This window comes from Meriones unguiculatus, chromosome 1 (assembly GCF_030254825.1).
Source record: "Meriones unguiculatus strain TT.TT164.6M chromosome 1, Bangor_MerUng_6.1, whole genome shotgun sequence".
Taxonomy (NCBI): Eukaryota; Metazoa; Chordata; class Mammalia; order Rodentia; family Muridae; genus Meriones; species Meriones unguiculatus.
The window spans coordinates 145,614,175-145,621,307 of NC_083349.1; positions in this window are offsets into that span (position 1 = coordinate 145,614,175).

The following is a 7,133-nucleotide window of genomic DNA, read 5'->3' on the forward strand; positions in this document are numbered from 1 at the left end:
TTGTTTTGTAATCAACTATATGGTCTGTTTTGGAGAAGGTTCCATGAGGTGCTGGAAAGAAGGTATACTCTTTTGAATTTGGGTGAAAATTTCTGTAGACATCTATTAGGTTCATTTAATTTAGGACCTCTGTAAGTGCCTTTATTTCCCTATTTGGCTTCCGTTTAGATGATCTGTTCTTTGGTGTGAGTGGAGTGTTGAAGTCTCCCACTATTAAGGTGTTGGGATTGATAATGTTTCATTTACAAATGTAGGCACTCTTGTATTTGGGGCATAGATGTTCAGAATTGTGATGTCTTCCTGGTGGATTTTTCCTTTGAGGAGAATGAAATGCCCCTCCTCATCTTTTTTTATTAATTTTGGTTGAAAGTCTATTTTATTAGATATTGGGATAGCTACCCCAGCTCGTTTTCTGGGTCCATTTACTTTCAAACATGTTTCTAGTCCTTTACTCTGAGGTAGTGTTTATCTTTGTTGCAGAGATGTGTTCTTGGATGCAGCAGAATTTTGGATCCTGTTTCTGCAACCATTTTGTTAGTCTGTGTCTTTTTATTGGGGAGTTGAGTCCATTAATACTGAGAGATAGTAGTGACCAATGATTATTAATTACTTTTGTTGTGGAGTTGGTGGTGTTACTGTGAGTCATTGCTTGTTTCCTTTTAATTTTTGTTGTGAAAGTTATCTGTATCCTATGTTTCTAGGGTGTGGTTGTTTTCGGTGGATTGGAGTTTTCCTTCTAGTATCTTCTGCCCTGTAGCTTCTGTAAAATCTTGCCTGCTTGCCTGCCCCAGTTTGTGGGTTTAGAGTGTAAATGTGAATGCAAAGGACCTTGGGACCAAAGTTCCCAAAGCCTTTCAGGAACTGTCCTGGCTCCTGGCTTCAGTCAACTGGGGACATCTCCTCTCTTCCACCCTCATCCTGCCTGAGTGCTTATTCCAGGAAAACTGCTGCAACTCTGCTTTGAAATCCTGAAGGCCTTGCAAATTTCCCTCGGTTACTCTGCAAAACTTCACTCCTCTTCATTCTCACCCTTCTTAAGTTCTGTTCTTCCAGTAGCTCTGGAGGACTGCACATTGCACCTTGCTCTGCATTGACACCTGGGCTCTCAGCAGCCTTCTCTGGAGCATATGCAGGCCATTTAAATCCAACACCATGACTTGAATGAGCCAGGCAACTTGGGGAGCCTCATGGAAGCCCAGGCTCTGTCAAGATGTCTGACAATATCTTCCTGTTCAAGGGGATTCAGAGGCTGCAGGGCTTCCTTAAGGAGGAGTCCCTGTCTTTTGCTCAGGAATTTTTTGTGAAAGATGATCATAGGGACCTGTCCTAGATCCAGTGAGAGAAAGGGGTGTGTGTGTGTGTGTGTGTGTATGTGTGTGTGTGTGTGTGTAAAACTTGTGATGGTTTATGGGGGTTAAACTGTCTTAGTTGCTGTTCTATTGCTGTGAATACATACAATGGCCCAGGTAACTTGTAAAGGGAGATATTTAATTAGGGAGTTGCTTACAGGTTCAGAAGATTAGTACATAATCATCAAAGGAGGAGGCATGGTGGCAGGCAGACAGGCAGAGAGAGAGAGAGAGAGAGAAAGAGAGAGAGAGCGGGCAGGGAGGGACAGAGAGAGACTTGGTGGGCTTTTAAAACCTCAAATCCCATCCCCAGTGACACATTTCTGCCCACAGGACCCGGATCTTCAACAAAACTTCCTAATTCTTCTCAAACAGCTAACTAGAGACCCAGCATCCAAACATATGAGCCGAGGGGGCCATTCTCATTCAAATTAACATAATCTGCATACCTTTTCCCCATGTCAGTTGCACTGCTTTCTATTTCCACCAAAAAAAATGCTTATGAAATTTTCAACACATTCAGTTCCCTAAACCCAGTATTTTGGGGCTCTTAGGAGATTGATGATAAGGATGATTGATTAAAATATTAGCCAAAGTAAGCTATATGTATGAAACGATGAAAAAAGAAAAATCATAGTTTAAAACAAATATTGACTGTTTGTGGTCACCTGAGCCCTTAGCCCGTGTCTTAGTTAGGGTTTCATTGCTGTGAAGACACCATAACCACGGCAGCTCTTATAAAGGAAAACATTTCATTGAGGCTGGCTTACGGTTTCAGAGGTTTAGTCCACCATCATCATGGCGGGAAGCACGGCAGCGTGCAGGCCAGCATGGTAGTAGATAAAGCTGAGTGTTCTACTTCTTGATCCAGAAGCAGCAGAATAAGTGGGTTCCGTTCTGGGTGGAGCTTGAGAGTAGGAGACCACACAGCCCACCACCACAGTGACACACTTCCTCCAATGAGGCCACACCTACTCCAACAAGGCCGCCCTTCCTAATAGTGCCTCTCCCCAAGGGCCAAGCATTCAAACACATGAGTTTATGGGGGCCATGCCTATTCAGACCACTGCAGCCTGCCTCCTTCATTCACAGGTTAGGGAGTGGGGCTGGAAAATCCCAGTCCTCTAATTCTGCCACAGGGATCCAGGTGACCAGCCTACAGCCTCAAGCTACTTATGGGGCTGAGGCCATTTGTTTACACACAGAAAACCTCCACTACTTCAGAGATTAAAGGATAGTAGGAGTTTTCTGCTAGGAAACTCAGAAATAGACTTATCTATCTATCTATCTATCTATCTATCTATCTATCATCTACCTATCTTCTGACATATTAGTATATCTGTCTATCATCTATGAACTTATGTACCTACTTTTCTATCTATCATGATCTAAGACTGCTCCTGGGGCACAGATCCCTACGTTAAGTAAATATGTAACTAAAAAGACACTAGCACATCACTAATCTGCCACTAATAGTTAAATTGCAGGTTTTCATTTGCTCTTGTCAGTTTCTAAATCTAAGAGTGGTCTCAAGAACCATACAGCTTCTCCTTTCTAAAGACTTAGAGATGGGAAACTTTGAGAATGGGCTGGAGATGAGATTGGCCCAGGGCTCACTTATCGTCAGACACTGAGATGGACAGGATTTGAGCACTGCTTGATTACACTTTGCCTCTGCCCTTTCCAGGGGTGTGAACTTGAGCTCACTCTCTTACTCATGTCACTTTATCTTTAGACAATAATTATTTGTACTTTAAGAGTTAGTGTGTATTGGGAGTGGATTAAAAGTGGCGAGTATAGTGGAGCAAGGGCAAAAGGAAAGGAAAGGAAAGATGGTGTGGCCATCTTTAATAGTTTAAATTAGGATGTAGATGCGAGGCTTATGAGATGAAGGAAGGAGTTTCGAGGATTAAAAAGTATAATGAAGCAATGCACAAACCTGATGGATTGTATCCAAGCAGAAACTACAAAAAAAAAAAAAAGAGAAACAAAAGAAGAAAATCGAATAAAAATACCTTCATCATTCAACATATGACACGTTTTCTTTATTATGTAAATGCAAGACAAAATTTGATTTTTCTATTATCCCACAACCAGGAATACAATGGATGACAGAGATTGTAGTCTGATTGTCTCCTACTGGGGACCTGTCAAAACTTCTGTCAGGTCCCCAGGGGTAGAGTCTAAACCTTGGCAGAAACTATTGCTGGACCAGGATGGACCACACCTCATGACAACTCCTCTTCCCATGCAACTGTTTCCCATGTCTTCACTTCTAGTGCCAAGGTGAGGGGTTGCTGGTCTCCAGGATCTTCCTAACACACACACACACACACACACGTATGGATCCATAACTGAACCCACAGTACTTCATCATGTTAGCTCAGAAGTCAGTTTTCAACTTCGCTCTGCTTTCTTCTTTTTTTCCCATGTGTATAGCATGTGGTGTGCATGTGTGTGGGCAGGGGAGTGTGGAGGTGCCTTTGTTGTGAGTGGGTGTGGGGGGAGGACCAAGGTTTATGTGTGGAATCATTTTCAATCACCCATGTACCCTATTCTTAAAAAAAAAACTTATATTCTCTCTCTCTCTCTCTCTCTCTCTCTCTCTCTCTCTCTCTCTGTGTGTGTGTGTGTGTGTGTGTGTGTGTGTGTACACCATGGCTCACTTTCCACTATGTGGGACCCAGTGACTCTACCCACCGAGCAACCTCACCATTTCTACCTCATTCTTCCTGAGGCAGTCTCCCAGTCAAACACAGTTCACTGGCATGGCTAGTCTTGGTAACCAGCTATCTCTGGGGATCTCCTGTCTCCACCTTACAAGGGTGGAATTACAGGCGGGTTTCTCACCCCCCGACCACCCTTTACATGGATTTCTGGGAATCCAGTCTCCAAACTTCACTGTGCAGGAAACACTGTCAGCCAGTGGTTCTGAAGGACCTTAATGCTCTGACCCTTTACTGCAGCTCCTCATGTTATGGTGCCCCAATCATAAAGTTTGCTGCTGTTTTATAACTGCACTTTTGCTGATTCTATGAATTGTAAATATCTGTGTTTTCTGATGGTCTTAGTAAGCCTGTGATAGGGTCGTTTGACCTCCCGGTTGAGAACTGCTTAACCTACCAAGACATTTCTCCAGCCCACCCTCCTTTCTTACAGCAGGGAAACCTGCACGCCTGTGCCAGCTAGTTACACTTTCCCAAATGAAAGGTCAACTTAGCCTCCTTTGTCTCCGAATTAAGAAGATGGTAGAAGAGGAACCAATCTTGCATTGAGAGTCATGGATGGAGGGAAAATGCAGCTCATCCTTTGACGGCCATGTGTGTGCCGTGGCTTTGTGTAAAGACTTAAGCAGTTTGGTTCAGGCCATGAGGAAATACACTATGGTGAGATGAAGACAAACACTACTAACAAACGTTCTCTCTCTAAGATTATGTCATCAGGAATGCAAGAGATGTTGCCTCATCTGCTTATCACATAGGAAAACATTTACCCCCTGTGAAGAATCAACAGACTGTTGATGAATTCCTTCACTCATTTATCCAAGGTGATGGTGAGTGGAATCTGGACCACAAAGATTATATTTTGAAATATTAGCAACACCAGAGATCTGTATTGAATGTTTAAAAACTAAATCTGTGGGTCACAACTGTTTAAATTTATTCAGTGTGGGACTAAAAGGCTGGCATAGCTGTTAAGAGTGTGGTTTCTTTCAGAGGTCCTGAGTTTGGTTACCAGCACACATGACAGGTTGGTTACAACAGCTGGTGACTCCATATCCAGAGAGCTAGCGCCCTCTTCTGGAATCCAAAGGCAGTGCTGTCTCACACACACACACACACACACACACACACACACACATAGAAGAGGGAGAGTGGAGGGAGGGAGAAAAGAAGGGAGAGAGGCATGTAATTTAAAGTAACAAAAGTAAATATTTTTAAATTTTACTAGGTGTGATGTCAAGAATTTTATGGACAGGCAGATGTAACATGATTTTAATACTTTTTTTCACATAGAAAATCAGTTCTTGTATACCATATATGTATGAATACCATCTAATCCTTATTTTTATAGCTTTCAGTCAATTATGTGCTCAGATATACTCATTATCTAGTGTGTATGTATATGGAGTCGCACACATGCCACAGCGCCTGCTGGAGGTCTAAGGGCGACCTGTGGGAGTCAGATCTCTCCTTTTACCATGTGGTCTTCAGGGAGCGAACTCACATCACCAGGCTTGGGGTCACGTGTTTTTATACACTGAGCCATCCCATCAGCTCTTGATAGTTTATTTACAATAAAGTATTACTTAATATTTGATTATTTTATAAAATAGTCCTTTCAGGTGTTTGGATTTTATCCTGCTTCCTTTAAACACTTTTCTAGTTCAAAGTTCAAAGACTCAGGGCCGGAGAGGCAGGTCAGTGTTTGGCCTTTTCAGAGGACCTGAGTTCAGTTCCCAGCACACACACAATGGCTTACAACCATCTGTAATTCCAGTTCCAAGAGATCCTATGTCCTCTTCTGGTCTCTGTGATCACCACACACGTGGTGCATTCCAGAAAACACGGAATTATACTATGAAATCAGGTTTAAAAAATATTTTTTAAATGTAGGTAGTAAGCATGTAGTTTTTTCCTCTTCAAAAAAGCACACGTGGGTTTTTCGTGACTAGTGTCATAATTTTATTACATGCCTCTAGAGGTAGAACTTGACAGCCCTTGCCTTCCTCAAAGTATGTACCATTTGGGAATAATATTGATGAAATAAAAGTTCAGTCCTATTTTCATTTTCCTCCCCTATCACCCTAGTTGCTTCTGGATCTTGGTTTGATCACATCCTTGGATGGATAAGGAGGAGAGACATAGATAACTTCCTCCTAATGTCCAATGAGGAGCTACAGTGGGTAATTCCTTTTTATTCTGCTTCCCGTATTTCCCAACTCTCCTGTCTTCCTTTCCTTTCTATTTCTCTTTCTTCCAGGTCATTGGAAGACTGTCAGAGTAGGCATTAGCTGTCAATTCACACAGCAGGGAGAAGAAATACTTCCTTGATGTCTGTGAGCAAGTGTGTGGGGCATTTTCCTAATTAACATAGGGGGGCCTAGCCCACCCTTGGAAGTTCTATAGCCACAGGCAGCTGGGCTTGGGTTGAAGGAGAACGGTGGATGAGTAGGCCAGAGGGAGAAATCCGTAAGCAGCTTTCCTCCGTGATCTCTGCTGCAGCTCCTGGCTCAGGCCCCCTGACCCGGCTTCCCTCACAACCTGTAAGCCAAATAGCCCCTTTCTCCCCTAGGCTGTTCTTTTGGACAGTATTTTATCACAACAGAAAACCAGACTAAAGCATGAAAGATGTGAAATACAGCCTTCCATTGCCAGTCTGTGGTGGCATTCTCTCCATTAGCCGTGCCACCCTTGGGGAGGTGGCTCTGCATTGTACGAGAAAAAAGCAGTCTGAGCAAACCATAGGGATCAAGCCAGTACCCATCATTCCCCCACACTATTTCACCTTCTGCCTCAGTTTCCCCTGATGAAAACTGCAGGCCAAAGGAACCCTTCCAGCCCCCGTGTTGCTTTTGGTGTGTTTTGTTAAAGCAATGGAGTGAGAATTAGAATAATATCCCTTTGAGTTGCCTGCTGGTTCACATCACAAAACTGAAGAGCAAAAGATTTTTAACTTCTGGCTCCCCCTTGGTCGAGTTCAGAGCAGATATATTTGTACCTAGTTTGCAAAACTGAATTGTTTGCAAGGTATTAATTTTAAAATATTTTAAATACTTTTTGA